This window comes from Protopterus annectens, chromosome 10.part0 (assembly GCF_019279795.1).
Source record: "Protopterus annectens isolate FY-2018-M chromosome 10.part0, PAN1.0, whole genome shotgun sequence".
In the NCBI taxonomy this organism is placed as follows: Eukaryota; Metazoa; Chordata; order Ceratodontiformes; family Protopteridae; genus Protopterus; species Protopterus annectens.
Genome location: NC_056744.1, coordinates 910,595,452 through 910,612,586, shown reverse-complemented (window position 1 = coordinate 910,612,586; position 17,135 = coordinate 910,595,452).

The following is a 17,135-nucleotide window of genomic DNA, read 5'->3' as shown; positions in this document are numbered from 1 at the left end:
CCCTACACATTGCTTACACTTACTAACTTGAGCTGTGCTGCAGTTAGCATTGCTTAGTAGTTAATTAGCACTATATTTGCCATTTGCCAGTGATTTATTCTTCATTACAGGTTATATATGTGTCTGGTGTCCGTGATTCATGTGTACATACACTGTGGAACTTCTACACTTTATTACAATAACACCTCCAATCTATGCTTACTGCAGTACTCCAGTTCACATATTTATGTTCTGTGGCAGGTTATCCAACATCACACTGTACATAGATTCAGTTCACATGTTTGGTTTGATTTTCCTGTGGTGAGAATTAGTTTGCTGATACCTCATGCATAACTATTGCTATGATGGCTTAGTAGTTAACTACTGTGACTATAGTGTACATGGTCCTGAGTGCCTTGCAGAGGCAGTTTATTTTGTTGCTGGGCAGAACATGGGCCATTGGATCCAGAGTGATTAAGGCACTTTAAAGCAGTTGTAAGCAGGCTTGCCTGATGGTAAACACTGCTAACCTCCAGTTACAGTTTCTTACACTCAGCTTCTACTTTGCTTAATCTGTGTAGGCAATGCTTACTCTGTGCAAACGCACTTAGACATGCTTACTTGTGCTTAAACCTGCTTACTAGTGCCTTATTCATTATGACACTGACACTTCACATGTGCATTTCATGCAGAACTCCAGTTCTCATTTAAATGTTATGATGTAGGTTATACGGCAAAAAGATGTAAAAATATGTTCGTATACAGATTTCACATGGAAAATGATATGTGCTGCAATGGGACTTGAACTGGGAATGCCTGCTCATTAGGCGGATGCTCTAACCACTACACTATTACTGTGCTGCTTCATTTGCATATATATTTCTTATTATCCTCTTCAGCCTTTTCAGCTGCTTTAACCATAGCTAAGCGATGGACAAACCCGCGCACCTATGGTTAGCTGTACTCAGGGTTTTAAAAAAAATAAATACATGGGTTTCTTCAATTTATTTCAATGTACTGTTGCTGTTGAACACATGGGGACTGTTGTGGGGATATGTGGACACCTATGAGCGGTCTTGTTCATTTATTTACACTTTCTTCTGTTCTACTTTGCAGGGGCATGTTTATTCTGCGAGCTCTGCTCTCAGACATGCCCCCTGCACTCATCCAAGCTCAGTGTATGATTTGGAGCTCAGGCAGCGTGCCATCATTAATATGCATGGCACGCTGCCATCCTCCTCTTAAACTGCCGCTTACCTGCAGGACTAGTTTAGTCCTGCATGGCAGATTAGTAAATCCGGGGGCACTGATTATTACTAAATAGCACATATAATACAGATTCCATTATTTTATTAGAAGCAAAGAAAGATGCAAACACAGATTTATATCTTATACACTGCTTTAAAAAGAAAACTGAGTTACATTAATACCTAATCTTCAAAACCATTTAGTCACATCTGTAGGCAAATTTATTTCCAGCTTCATATTTAAACATAAGTAAACAAAAGAAAGTATAAACAATTTTGAAGATATTGTATGTATTCCACCACCCCTTATGCATTTTATTTATCATAAACATATACCATTTAATCACAAATTTAGTACAAATTATTTTATATAATAGTATCCCAAATTTAAAAAAGAACATAGTTAGACTCTATATGTTGTAGTACATGGTGTTAACTTTTTTTCCAGTTTGAAAATATTTATCCTCCTATTTTTTTCATATTATGTTCCGTGACACACTTTGCTGTAGAATTACATATATTTCTTTTGGTAACTGCCATTTTTTGTAAAGTAGCTTGCATTCAGGCATCCTGCTTGCCATACTAGTATAAATCTTTGTGCACATTCCCTGACAAATGAAAATTAAACAAGTTATTTATATGTGACAATTTTACTTCATCCATTTTATGTCAGTAATTTGTATTTTTTCCCATTATTTAAATGTTAATAATGTCACATCATGCATTTAATATATTCATCAGTAGATCTCATTTGTTCAGTAGTGTATCACATCAATGCAGTGATGATGAATTTATCGGGTTCTAAAATGGCTGTGAAACAAAAAGATGAAGGAAAGCTATTACAGCAAAAGAAATAAAAATGTGAAAGCATGAGGAATTCCTTATAACACACTATTCCGGGATTCATAAACACTATGCCTGGATCATGGCCTAGCCAACACTGCCTACAATGCATGGACTATGAGCCCCAAGGCTTATTAATAATGCATGTGGCCAGTCCAGTACATGTGATGATGAGCTTGTAATAGCTGCACTAGGGACCCATGGCAAGATCATGTAAGACTACCCCACGGCCAGAGTAAAGTACTAGTAACTGCTGTAAATGTTGACTCTGCATGAGCATCTATGTTACTCAATGAAAGGATGTGCATGCACACACACGCACACACGTACATACACACACACACACACACACACACACACACACACACACACACACACACACACACAAACACACACACATACACACGAGCACGCACACAAACACACACACACACACACACACACACACACACACACACACACACACACACACACACACACACACACACACACAAAATAAAGCTGCATTGCTCATGTATTGTTGTAACTAATGGCAAAAGCCATTCAGATAAATGTCCTATAGAAGGAAATAAGTCATGGATGCCCAACTGTGGAGAATAGAGGACGTAGTTTGACAACAGAAGTATTGGAAATGGACATAAGACTGAAAAGGGATGTCCTGACCAAAGCAGGGGTGCACAACACAATGGAGAAGGGAATACGACATCCATATATCAATATAAAATAGAATATGTGAAACTTGAATACAGTAGGTGAGGTACAGTAAAATAACATGGCAAAATCAGATTTTGATCAGTGTAACTATACTTTTATGTGAATTTCATGACACAAATGAAAACACTCATCCTTGAGAAGATTTGATCCAGCAACTCTGTTCAGTAACATTAACATTCAACCCCACACTTAAGGTGAGCCATAGCAGAAGTCACACTGACAGATGGAGAGATGAAACAGTGCAAAAGAAAATGGAAAAGAGAGATTTGTTTTGGTACTGAAGTCATCCTTAAGCCTTGGTCAGTACTTGATGTGGTGGGCCTGTTCTTAACCAAATCGCACCAAGGCAAAACTGATATATAAAATTTCATACCTCATGAAAAAAAGAAAGAGCTGAGTGCACTTATCCCATGAGAAAAAGTGCCCAGCCTGGGTAAAGGCACAAGGGCCAGGACTGATAGAGTGACTGGTACAAAGTCCTTTAGAAATAGAAGAGATGTTGTTATTGTGTTAGGCCCTGATTCAATAAGGGGGCCCCACTGTGGCAACAAAAAATAATAGTTCACAAAAAGTTAAAAAAACTGACCAGCCAGACAAGATGTCTGGAAACAGAGAAATGGATACTTGAGGACAAAAAAGAAATTATGTTTTGCTACTACTATGCAACTAACCTAGAGTTCCCAAAAAGGGTTACATTGCAAGAACAAGGGAAAAATGCAGAACAGAAAAATCACTGAAATAGAAAAAAAAAATGGCAAAAATTATAGATGCCAGTTTAAGGTCGTTAACTGACTGAATAAAAACAAAACTGAATGAGTTGGAAAATGAAACAAAAAATAAAGTATTAAGAGAGAAAGAAAAAATCCACAGGTATTTGCAACATTAAAGAGAGAGGAATAGACCCAAAAGAAGAAGCGAGACCTAACATGATACAATTTATATGCAGAAAAAGAAGTCAGTGTTAACTAATAATTGTAAAGCAAGGTAAAAAATATTTGAAACTACATATAGATAAAGGTATCCAACTATGGTAGATATTGCAAAAATTAAAATAGTAACACAAAAGTCTAATGTAATGGCAAGCATGTAGTTTGATACAGAAATGGAGGAAATCTAAAATGAAATGATAGCTCAGTTACAAAGTGAAGGATATGAATGGGAATCCCAGACACAAAGGTCACTTCAGAATGGTAGTTTATTAAAACAGGTACAGCTTGGATAAGTGGCAGATGAGGTAGAGCAGTGCAGTAGTAGAGAAAAATCACTCATTAGTTCAATTAAATTTTGAAAGCAGTAAAGATGTCTCACAAAAGGAAATGCCACTGTTATTTCAAAGCCAAGATGTTTCCATGCAGAGGCATAAAGAGCAGAAACTCAAACCATAGAAGAAACTTTCAATCAGTAAGAAAAATGTTAAAAGAAGACCTGCTGGATTTGATAGAAATGGATAAATATAATAATTTGTATGAGAGACAGAGAGTGCCAAAAGTGAATAAGACACAGATTGTTAAAAACTTAATAAGCCAGATTAATAAAGTAATCAGAACTCTAAAGAGAGATCCGCATAATATAATATAAATTAACAGAATACATTATCGTGCAGCAAAACTAATAGACAAGGTAATACCAAGAAAGTATAAATTAGTAAAGGAAAATAAAGGAGCAAAAAGATTATCACCACAGAAGCATCGATTAGAAATATCTGTGAAACAGTTAAGAAAAGAAGAATCATTACTGGAAAAATACAGAAAGGAAGGATTCAGGCACCTAGGCGGTGTGACACCCACCTGTGAGACAGCTGGATGTGGACACATGGCAGGATGACAAATTAGCTGCAGTGACAAAGGACTGTGGACAATTCCCTGTCAGAATTGAGGGAACCCCTACCCTAACCACAGGTGGCACATACAAACCCCACAGTGATACACTGTGCACCCCCTTAGAAGCCACCATGTGCAACAGTTAGTCGAAAATGTGGCTGGCATAGCATGCCACGTGGGCAGGAAAGTGGTACCATGGAACCTGTGTGCTATGGGCAAAGCCTTTATTAATTGAATATGCGATGTGATGTGTGTAGTGCTTGGTGCGTACTAAACTCAAACAGTATCACAACTTGTGGAAATGTGCCACAGCACGGAGGAAATCCTGCACATCACTGTAGTCACACTTATGTTGTAAGATGGCTTTAGGCAACGCTCTCTTACTACAATAGCCTTCCTACACGGTGTTACAGGCATCCCCCTCAGAAGAGATTCATGTCAGGTATCCATCAAGTTCTGCTCCTGCTGCAGAACACACAGCAGGTCGGCTAGCTGTACAGCAGGGCATCCCAGTAATACCTACAGCTGACGATATCACACCTCCACCTAGTTGTTAGTACATGGGAAGTCCATTTCTGAGACATCGGACACATTCCAAAACCGCAAAGGGTATGACGATGGCATTCGTGTCTGTACTGAACAGCGGGATGCATACTTGCGTGGTCGGCCTCGTACATAATGATGGTCTAGAAATATGCCAATTGGCTGAGCACATTCCGGTAAGGAAGCCACAATGTCCAGAAATGCAGGGACAACATCATCCAATTGTAGGAATGCCAACACTATTAGCTTGCGGATGGCAATGGAGAAAACAGTGTCCGTGCCATAGAGGGCGACAAGGTGGTGATGCTGGATCTGGTGCCAGATGATCGGTGCTAAATGGAATAGGCATCCCTTCAGAATACTTCTAGGGAATGCCTTCTGGCTGACACGAATTGCTGCCTTCTCAAAATCAGTCATAATATACTGTGGAGACAAGGTACATCCCTGTTCAGCAGACTTACCCTACAGTACCTCCCACAAAGTGGTGTATGCAGACTCTGACTTCCGTGTCATGAGACAGTACACCAGGGGTATGATCCTTGGTGAGGTGGGGGTGCCAATACAGCCATGTAATGTATATAGCTGGCGATATATATCAGCCCATGTGGGAAAGGTGCCATCACCAAGAATGATGTCGGACCTGCACAGGTCAGTCAAGTTCTGTGTGGTAGTAAGTAGTACCAAGGAAGCTGTACCATCCATAACCGACCTTCTACGGAGGATGAAGCTGCCACTATGGAGTGGATACTGGATGACATCAATATCTGCAAGTGTTGCTGGAGGTGTAGCCATGGATGTCCGTGACCTCTGCCGTACCCTGGTAATACTTCGTCGAAGGGTTGCACGACAAGGAATCTCCTGTAGTACATTGTCATCTGCTGTGCCTAGGACACTCTGCATTACCAAGCTTGGCAATTCATTACCAGTTACCGCCCTCTGCCGCAGTTCTGCTCGCAGTGTAGCCACTTGGGCCATTGTTGCATCCGGGCCGTGCTGGTGTGGCAGTGATTTTAGCAATTTTTCACCCTCTTCCTGGCAAACAGTGATGGCACGTCCTCTGCATGCCTTCACTCTCCACTCGATACATGCCCAGTACCATTTTGGTGGTGCCTCACGTTCCAAATGGTAGAGGTACCCCTCCACCACCAGCATTGGTTTGCCACGTTGGCTGGGCACTGTGCTGTATCTGTTGCCAAGCAGAACGGGGCTATACAGATACATAGATTCCAGCATGGTAGCAGCACTTGTTGACGGCCTCTCAGAATCCATCACAGCCAGTCTAGCTTGGTATGGGATATACAACCAGCCTTGGAGCAAGTCCCTTCCAGACAGTGGGTTACTCGCTTTACACCTCCTTGTCTTATACCGTGTGTATTAGCACTGACAGTCACCGTGGCCCTGTACAGCTTTGTGCACTCCACCCGTCTCTGACTGCCTCTCTGCTATGGTTTCAATGTCTGCAGTTAACACAGCCCTGGAGTTGCCATATGCTTGTAATCTGGTAGGTGTCCACAAAGCCTAATTGCAGCAAAGGTTCTGAGTGTACTGCACCGGCCCCCATTAACTCCCAGTTGTTTCTGCTGGCCAATAAGGGTGTAGGGCCCGGTCCCAGTTTCAGTGGCAGATGTTACATAGGGAGGTACCTCTGTATTGCACCCTTGTCTGCCTACATGGGACTGCGTACTTGTCTACACTCCTGTTGCAGGGACAACTGGATGGGTTTGGCAAGACCTGCATGACTTACACTGATGTGGAGTGGGAGATGGGTTACTGTTACTATATCTCCTGCTACTGGGTTAGTATTCCATGCTTTACCAGGTTGGCATGTTCACACCTAACACTGCACTCAGGGGCTCTAACAGGATAGGTACTGTTTGTTGCAGGCATGCCTCATATTTGGGTTTGTCCTATGCTACAGCCCTCCTGCTGTGACATGCTTCCTACTAGTGCACAAATTGTTTTTTCACTAGGTTGTAGTGTGTGTGGGGTATTGACTCTGACACTACAGTGTCTGTACCTTTAAGGGTATAGCCTAACACATGACCTAGTATTCTATTCACCATTTCTCAGGGTAAGCTGTGCTGTGCTTTACTGTACGTGATGTGGAGTTTACTTCCTGCTTCTCGGGGACCGTTTGCTGTGCTTGTGTGGACAACAGGGGCTGTAACAGTAAGTAATAGTTGCATTTATGTTTTTGCATCACTTTTGTAGCACTACCGTTGTGCCATTTGTCTTCTTGATCAGTGTGTATTTGCCGGCCGTATAAGCTGTATTTTGACAGCCTGCGTGTTTGCTTTAGGGGCTGTCTGCTTTTGTAAGTTTTCCTACCGCCGTAGCTTTCCCCGGTGTATCTGCCTTTCGGCAGCACCGCTCTACGGTTTAGCGGTGCTGCGGCCTTCTAGTTTCTGTGATGTAACTCGCGGGCATTTGTCTCGCGATCTACATGCCGGAACCCGAAAAGGAAATCAATCTAAAAAATTACTAGAAAAGTGAAGGAGGTAAAGCAAAAATGCAATATTAAAACAGATCAGGATTCAGTTTGGAGATGACCCACAGAAATGTTATAGGGAGTTAGGAAAGAAAACAGTAATAGTTGAGATGCCACCAAGAATGGAGGAAATGAATGCATTCTGGAGAAATATCCATGAGGACCCAGTTGAGCACAATAAGGATACTGAGTAGATAAAAGAAGTAAAAGAACAATTAAGAGACTGTGATATAGAAGGTAAGGATTGGAATGAAGCAACTCCTACTGAGATAGAACTAAAGCTAAGAAAGGCTCCTAAGTGGAAAATGCCAGATCCAGATGCTATACCAAACTTTTGGTTAAAGGTATTGTCATCTTTGCACTGTGATTTATACATGAGGAAAAAATATTTATGTGTACACCCTGAAATGACACTGGATTGACTAACAATGCGGAAAACCATACTTATACTTTCACCTGATGATTTTCTTGATGTTTGAACCTGCAGCCTAAGAATTATCAACCAATAACTTGTTTCCCAATGATATGTAAGCTACATATGGGAACTGATGCAGGTAGAGTATACAGGCTATAGAACAGAAAGCAGATAAAAGAGATTCATATGGAACAAAGGATCATCTTTTTTAAATAAAGTCATAATGGAGACCGGCAAAAAGAGCAGAAATCTCAGTATGGCATGGGCAGATTACAAAAAAAGCATCTGATAGAATTCCTTACTCCTAGAATACAGAATGCTTAAACATTTACAAAATCTCTCATCTTTTGGTAAATCTTATACTGGTTACTATGCAGAAATGGCAAACCACTCTACTGTTGAGCCACAAATGGTGTGAAAATCCAGTGTAGAATATTCCCAGGGCGATTCTTTGTTGCCATTGTTATTTGGCCTTGCTTTTAACATATGAAACTGTTTACTCAACAGCCTAGGTCATGGGTTCAGTCTGTCAAGAAAATCGTCATGTGAAAAAAGATATCACATCTACTTTTTCTGTATGCCTTGAAGCTATATAGTTCATCAGATGCAGATGACATAGGAATGTCATTTAAGTCTCAACAAATGTGACAATGCAACATTTGAAAGAGGAAAATTGAAGACTCAAGAAAATATAAAACTTGGGGAGGAATGTGATATAAAAGATTTGGAACAAGAGGGAGTGTACAGATATCTTGAAAAAGATGAAGGGACAATGATACAGCATGAAAAAATGATAAGGTTCAGTAAGGAATATTTTAGAAGACTAAAATTAATACTGAAAACACCCTTGACATCTGGGCATAAAGTTCAAGGTATAAATCAACTTGCACTTTTTGTTATAACTTATAGTTTTGGGGTGACTGGCTGGCCACAAAAAGAGTTTGATAAGCTTGACAGGAAAACAAGAAAATTGCTCCATGCCTATCAAATTATATATAAGAACTAGTGTTTTCTGAGATTATATATCTCTCTTGGCCTGAAGGAGGCATGGGCCACCTTCAAATCAACTACACATATAGATTGATGATTGTGGAATTACATATGTATTTACTGACATCATCAGATCTAAATACACAAAAGTCTTCTAAAACATGAATAAAATAAGTACAAGATGACCATGTTGCTTAGGTTAGCAGAAGCCTTTGGGAAAAAGCAGGCATGGATAAAAATCAGGTGGTGACAGGAAATGCAAAAAAGCAAACAAAAGAATGTAAAGAAAGGATCAAGAAAACAGAAAAGATACACAGAAATATCATAACTATAGCAAGAAGTATAGAGATCTGCTGAAACAGATGCAGGTTGGCCAAAAGTTGTCATGCAAATGACTTAGATGGGGTGACTTTAAACCAAAAGATGAAATATTAATATTGGCAACCCAAGACAGTGGATTGTATACTAGATATTTCACAAAATCTATAGAAAAGGCAGGAGATACAGATAAATGTAGGTTTTCTGGTACAGAACACATCATGTTGCAGGATGCAATACATCCATGGCTGAAGGTTTGTATACTGAAAGACATAACAATGTGGTAAGGTTATTACACTGGATACTCTGTAAACATTACAACACAGAGGCAGCTAAGATACATTGGAAACATGAATTGCAAAAGATTGCTGAAATGATGATGTAATTGCTATAGACTAGATACTGTAGTTTACAAGAAAAAGATAGCTATAGCAATGATTATTGAAATTGCTACACCCAATGGCTACAGTGTCTTACAATTGAAAGACATACATTTGTAAAATATCATTACTTGCAATATGGGATAAAGATATATAGATAATTCCAACTGTAGTGGGAGCAGCTGGGCTAATAAAAAATGTTTAAGCATATCTAAATGCGCTACCAATAAAAGTAACCCCTTATGAACTCCAAAAAAGACAATTCCGGGTACATTGAAGATGCTGAGAAGAGCACTCATATCAATATGAATGAAGCAAAACTGATTTCATAAACTTTAATTATGCCCTGGCTTAGGAATGGGGTCTATTCCCATCAAGGTATGGAAAAACCTAAGCATTTAGGGAATGTAAACCAATGAATCATGGAAGCACATACATACCTGTCAACCTGTTAGAGCAAGAAATCTGGACAAAGCCATAAATAAAAGTGGGAAAAAGGCCCAAAAATAGGGACAATTTTAAAATATTGCTCTTACAAACTTAGAAAGTTAATAGAATGACAGGTTTTACATTAGCTTGGATTTTCTGAATGGTATGAAGTCTGAAATTTGAATGTCTGTCATTATTTTTTAACTTTAATCTTTACTGATTTGCCAGAAAAAGCAAATTTTTATGAAAAATAAACCAAAAATATGAGGCAAAAATCTGGACATTCTGCAAAAATCACTACAGTTGAAAGGTATGAGCACATATCAGGTGAATGTTGCACATGTCCAAACTGCAAACAGATAAAAAGACTGGATTCAAAGGACGTGAACCTATAACAGTGCATCAACAGGGTGAGCCATATAAGCTCTTACACTGACAACATCAAGAAAGCACATAACTTGTGATGCAGGTGATTGCTACATATTTACAGACTGAAAGCAGGAAAAAGACTGATCTCAAGAACTTCAAACCCATGACTTTGTTCAGTGATATTCTTCCAGACAGTACACTAGGAAAGTGAACCACAGAAGCAGTTACCAAAAAGGTGTCAAGAAAGCACATAGGTGATTGTTTCACATTTGCAGACTGAAATCAGGATAAATGGATTTGTGCCCATGACTTTGTTTAGTGATATTCTGCCATCCAATGCATTAACAATGTGACCCACAGAATCACTCAGCCTGAATGTTTCTGGTAAGCACATGCCAGGTAATTGCTACACATTTACAGAGTGAAAGAAGAAAGTCATAGCATTAACAAAGTAATGCACAAAACAGAGGTATAGCTAGCCATTCTGGTAGTCAGTGCCATCCCCCATCTGGTACCCACCCACCCCCACTGTAAACTGAGGAATAAAAAAAGGTCCTCTGCCATGGAGCACTAAGTGCTTCAGTCCTAAGAAAATGTCCTTCATTCCTTTCAACCTATAGTAAATTGCTTGCTGTAATGTAGCAAACAGCTGCTACAGTTTATGCCACACACCGAGTGCTAAACTCTTCAGATCTAATCATGAATGCAATATCTGCATTTGAATGACAGTAATAGACTGCTACTTTGCACCCAGGGTGGGTATCCCCTTTGCCCAGCCCTAGCTATACTAATAGCACAGAAAGTACTCACATGGAAGGTGTCAGAAAACACATAGCGGGAGATTATTACACATTTGCAGACTGAAGTCAGGAAAAAAATATTAGCCTCAAAGGATTCATACCCATGACTTTGTTTAAAAAAAAATTCCCAGACAGTGCATTAATAAGGTCAGATACAGAAAGACTGATCATGAAGGTATCAGGAAAGTACAGAACAGGTCATTGTTACACATTTGCAGACTGAAAGCAGGAAAAAAGACTAATTTTAAGGGATTTCAGCCTACAACTTTGCTCAAGTATACTTTCCCATTCAGTGCATTAACAAGGAAGGCCAGAGAAGCACTCACAATGAAGATGTCAGGAAAACACATAGTAGATGATTGTTACACATTTGCAGAACTGAAGCAGAAAATTAAAAGAAAAGCTATATGACCTTAAGGAGATTTGAATCTTCCACTATATATACAATAACACTCTACAAAGTATTTCATAATCAAGCAGAGACATGAAAGCAGTCAGACTGATGGAGTTAACTTTATTTTGTATTTGTCAATTGCTTCACAACAGTGCTGAGTTCCTTTGTGTGATTGATGGCAGTCAAAGCCAGTATACAAAGCACATGACATTGATTGGACTTCATTGTTGTTATACAATAAGCCATGTCTTTGATTGTACATGGGCAATGATGGTGCTTATTGTGATCTATCATGCACATTATTAGGACAGAAATATATGTTATTTAGAAGCTCTTTATGGGCATGTTTGTGGTATCTACTTTTGGATCATGTTAAAGGTTACAAATTGGTGTATAGGAGAGAAATAAAAATCAGAAGCAAGCAAAGGATAGACTCAAAGGTTAGCAAATAAGGATTGAGCAGGATGGAGGTGAGGTATGAGCATATATGTCAACTTCCCAGCTGTAGAATTCTGGTGAAAGCCAGACATAATGGTGGGACAAAGGCCAAAAATCAGGGACAGATTTCCCATATTGTTGTTATAAATGTGGAAACTGGACAGAATAACAGGTTTTGTGTTATCATGCATTCTCTGAAGGATGTGAAGTCTTAAACTCATATGTGTAGTTATTTACTGACTTCAGTCCTCAGTGATTTGCAGAAAATACAGATGTTATGTGGAACACATCAAAAATATGAGCCATATATCTACACATTCTGCAGATATCTAGACAGTTGAGAAATATGGGTGGGAGACATATTCCTTTTTTGTAAGATAGGTGTTTTTTTTGTAAGGAAAAGGGAAAGTTGTGAAACTACGAGGAAGGTAAGAGGGGGGTAGTTTAGGTATCAAGAAGAGACAGATTTGACTGACCGGATGTGGGTAACAATATGAGGGAGAGAGAGAGAGAACAAAATGATCAAGGTGACATAAGACAAACAGAGGGAAGACAGTGGTGAGAGGAGGATTGTAAAACCAGCAGTGGTGGGCATGGACATGAAAGGGAGGTGAGCCTCAGGATGGATGATAGGACTGGGTGAATGCAGATTCAGTCTCTGCCAGATGAGTCATAGTGGGAGATCACACATCACCCTGGGTACTGTCAGCACTGGGTTCTGGCTGAGAATGTGGAGCCAATGCTGGGCAGAAACATTACTCAATGAATCACCAGAGCATGGTCTCCATATGGCCAGTGAGTGCAGGCATCCAACTACCTTTTTGTTGAGAGCCCCCACAATGTCTGCCAGCTGCCAATGGGTGACAAAGATGTCACCATCTCTCAGTGTTACTGGCAAGTACTACTTTACCAACCTCTGGTTCAGGGCTACCTGACACAGGTGGTGCAAGGTAATGTCGGAGGTGGAGGTAGCACCGCTGCTGCCACCTGGGGTTGGCTGGCAGACCTTGCCAGTGAGATTGGTGCAGGTTACTTTGTTGCTTCATATAACTGTAAAATAAATAGAAATAACACAATAAACAAAATAAATGTATGTAAAACAAACAATAGTGACAAAGTGGGAGGAGGAAAAGAAATAGAAAGACAATGAAAACTGCATTCATAACTATACATGTATCTATCAATATCTGTACCTATAGCTCTATATATATGTGTTGGGGGGGGGGGGGTTAAACCAAAAGCCATCCTCACACGTGGTCTGGACAAACAGAAGATTAACTGTAGGGACTATTTAGCCAGATCAATTTGTCTCTGCGGTCAGAGATGCAATTTGATGTCTGAGAATACTGTACTTATACAAAGCAAAAATGCAGACAGACAGACAAACAAACTCATTTCAGTCACAGATGATCAGCAAAGAACATTAGTTTCAATTGAAAATTTGGAAATGTCTGGCAAAATAATACTTAAGATCTTACATATATGGACAGTGTACTGCTACAGTGATACTACTGAACAGAAAAAATACACGACATTTTTTCTATCATAACACAATGGTGGGTTGGGGGAATTCAACTCTCAGGCATCCTCATAATGTGTGCATTGGATGACAAATTCATGAAATATAGGTAGTGTATTACTATGGTTCCAAAGGCACATTAAAATGTGAAACGTGGCTGTCCCCTATTCCTGTGTATGCTGATGAGAATACATGCTCTACAGTGACTCTATCTGTAGAAGGTTTAATATGGCATGAAATGTTTCTCACCCCCTAAAATTACAGACTGCCCATGAATGTGATGAGCTGCCTGCCAGGTACTCAGGTGTGTGCACAGCATCATGTAGAAACCTACATAGTGTTTACAAGGTATGCTCATCATGCAAATTAAGTGATTTAGAAACAATAATGAGATGAGTCCTAATTAGTCATAGTGCCCACCCAGAGTGCCGGAACCTATACAATATAAGCACAACAAAAATCATATAGTCTCATTGCACAATGGAGGAAAACTTCTGTAACCAGAAGTTGAATCCTGCTTAGGGTACTTTTGAAGAAATAGATATGTGTAAATAAAGTAAGTGCTGCTTTTTACACATTCATTCCTCTGTAAAATACTACTTTGTGAGCTTCTCTTTACTCTAAGGCTTATAAGGGATTTCAGTCTGTCAGTACTTATAATTGCTTTGTCCAAAAGTGTATTAAAGGGTACATTGCAGGTGTAACAGTACTATTCTTCTGGTCAGGTGTTGTCCAGTTACAGTTATGTGCTTATTTTTTGGAGGGGGCGGTATAAATGGTGAAGATATGCAATATCATGGACTGTCAGGCAAAGTAGAGCTGCGGTGACAGCCTTCTTCAATATACACATTTACTTTTGCAGTGCTAACCCTTAATATAATAGTACAATGTGCTCCAGCTGAATATGGTCATATGGCTGAAAATAAACACACATCAGCTGCAACAAAACTACACCATTCTGTTTTGACTCATTATCATGCTTGGCACCTCATTATATAACTGCTAGCATATTGAATAGCCAGTCCTATTATTTGGCTTAGCCACATCATGCAGCTGGGCTTTTTCAGTCTCACACACACACTGTGCATGGCTGCTCATTATGCAAATTCACTTGGTGCAGTGAAGCAAAGTTACTGTAAATCTGGCCCTGTGGTTGTATTCTATAAATGGTATGTATTTAGGTGATATGACAGGGATGCTTTTTGTTAATTATGTCAGCTCCTGAAGACTGGCAAATGGTCAATGAATCAAAACAGCACACAAATCACAATGGTGAGGCAGGTAGGGCATATGGGAACGCTTGCCATATTTTATTTATTAACTGGGGAAAGTCCAACTTGGAACAAAGCCAATTTTAAGCATAGGCCCAGGGAGAAATGCTCCAGATGTATGTCTTTGTAATGTGGGGGGAACCCACATGAATGCAGGGAGGACATACAGACTCTGCACAGAAGGCACCCCAGCCAAGAATCAAACCAGAAAACCTCTTGGTATGAGATGACAACACTACCACTGCACCACTGCACCATCATTATAGTTAGTTCATTGCTTAATTATGCCTTCATATAAACCCCCCTACTTATAAAACTATTTCTCAGTTCATTACTGAATATTTCATATCCAGCCTTGTGTTATTTAATATTCAAAATCTATTTTTTTTTTACTATGATGCAATAAAGCAACCATATGATTATTATTAGCTTCACAGCAGGCATAACAGTTAAGGTTTTTGCTTCCTTTGCACAAGGTACAAGTTACAATCCTGTCCTCCAGCCAATGCCTATATGGAGTTTTCATGTTCTCTTTGTGTCTTTATGTGGTTGCTCCCACTTCTCAAAAACATGCTGAGTGCTTCCAACTCAAACTCCCTCAAGAATGCAATTGTAGACAGCAACACAGACTCAAAATGGTGCCTATCAGAGGAAGAGTTGTATAGGTCAACTACTTTCGGCATCAACTGTGGTACAGAGTATCCTCTAGATAGGAAAACATGGATCACAAAGTATCAGGGCTAGCCAACCAATGGTATAAAAATTGGCTGTAAGTGATTTGGACATGTTGACTAATGTTCTCAAAAATGGGCATGGGTATTTGCTGGTGATACAAGAGTTGAGGACCCAATCTACTCCAATTTACATCAGGGACCCATGATAATGGTGGGAGGGGTCTATGTGGCCTTATTGGCTACTGTGTTCCTGCCATAAAGACCAGCTCTGGGTCAGTAAGCTACTGGCCAGATGGGGTCAATTTGCTTAGGTCGGGTTAGCTGGGATAGTTCTGTTGAGCAAAAGCTGGACATAAAAAACAGTCAAACTGTCAAACATGAACTAAGAATTGTTATGCTCAATATAGGTTCACTGATAGGATGGAACGTGGAAGTGCATGGTAATAATGAGGATGGACATCTTCTGTATCCAGGATCCAAGATGGAAGGGAAGTGCAGCAAAGTTACTAGGTTTCAGATCTAGATTCTACTACTCAAGGGGAGGACAGAATAGAAATGTTGTGGGGATTGTGGTGAGGGAGGGTCTTCAGAAGACAGTGACAGGATGTCATCAGAATTAATGACAGACTCATAGAAATCAGATTGCAGTGTAAAGAAAGGGTGTGATGATGTGAGGTAGTGCCATCTGTGCCAGGGAGAATAGGGTAGTGCATGTGTAGTAAGTGTCAGCATAGTTAACTGGAGTTTTGTAAAGAGTTTTGTGTCATTTGACTATCACATTGACCTGTACAGATGATTATGTTAAACATGTATCAACAGTGTTATTATAACTAAGTGTATATGTTTAAACAAAAAAATTATGTAAGGGAAGAGTAGAAGTCTTTGAAATTGTACTATAGCTTTCAGATAATGCAATGGATCATAGCAAAGCTCTGAGTGTGTATTATACCAGAGTCAGGTGATCATATGTGATGTTATTTTATAACCATCACTGCCGTGAGAGGATGGAACTCACAAAGCAGTTTGTTTTCTTTTTTGTTTGGAACCTGATATAAAAGATCTATGTCAATTTTCACAGTTAAGTTCCATTCTGTTTAAAGCTCATCACATTGCCTTGTGGAAGTAAGCATTTCAGCATCTTATCTTGCTGCATTAATTAAGTTAACTAGGGAACAATTATTCTTTAGACAGTCAGGAAATACAGTGAGATTAGTTAAGTACTGTTTTCTGCATCTGTGTGAATCTATCCAACTATGTTATTTGTATATCTCCTGTGATTGAAGCTCTGGTGTTTATTGTACTTAGATATTTAGTATTCTCATGTTTCCTATTTTATTATTTACTATTAAATATTTTTATACCTTCCATTGTGGCTGTTTTTTTAGAGAATACTTTTAACATCTTGAGAGTACTTGCACTTATTTTACTGACACCTTCGATACAGCTAGTGAAAATGTGCCAACCTTTTCCGAGGTGTGGGTGTGTGTGTGTGTGTGTGTGTGTG